Source organism: Oncorhynchus keta, chromosome 13 (assembly GCF_023373465.1).
Source record: "Oncorhynchus keta strain PuntledgeMale-10-30-2019 chromosome 13, Oket_V2, whole genome shotgun sequence".
NCBI lineage: Eukaryota > Metazoa > Chordata > Actinopteri > Salmoniformes > Salmonidae > Oncorhynchus > Oncorhynchus keta.
In genome coordinates, this window is record NC_068433.1 from 11,982,696 (window position 1) to 11,983,633 (window position 938).

Consider the following 938-nt stretch of genomic DNA (forward strand, 5'->3'; position numbering starts at 1 on the left):
TACTTCACAGTGACAGCCATTAGCATGTAAATATACTTCACAGTGACAGCCATTAGCATGTAAATAGCCATTAGCATGTAAATATATCACAGTGACACTTCACAGTGACAGCCATTAGCATGTAAATATACTTCACAGTGACAGCCATTAGCGTGTAAATATACTTCACAGTGACAGCCATTAGCGTGTAAATATACTTCACAGTGACAGCCATTAGCGTGTAAATATACTTCACAGTGACAGCCATTAGCATGTAAATATACTTCACAGTGACAGCCATTAGCATGTAAATATACTTCACAGTGACAGCCATTAGCGTGTAAATATACTTCACAGTGACAGCCATTAGCATGTAAATATACTTCACAGTGACAGCCATTAGCATGTAAATATACTTCACGGTGACAGCCATTAGCATGTAAATATACTTCACGGTGACAGCCATTAGCATGTAAATATACTTCACAGTTTGAAACTCAAGCGTCTTTGAGGCACAGAAGAGTAGAGGCACAGACCTATTATATCAGCTACATGTGTCTGTCTGGGTGGCCAGTGGTTACGGGAATATCTCACATTCTATCATCAGCGCTCCATTCTGAAGGTCTCACATGAAAAGAAGTTGCCAGTAATGAAAGTCTGGAATATGAATAATGATAATGACCGACGGAGGAGACATTTATGAAACGCCAAACTTCATCCGGGCTATTTAATTAAAATACCTCAGTTGATTGAAAAGGACAACGTTATCGTTATCAAGGACAACGTTGCCTGCCTGTCTACCGGTCTGTCTGTCTGAAATAGTTTCTCTCTCTCGCTTCCCAAGGCCTGGACTGTGACAAGATGAAGGACAGTGCACTTCAACAGCCAATGTATTATTCACGCTCTGTCTTGGTATAACGTTCAACCCTCAAACTTCGCACATTCCTTTCCACTGACAT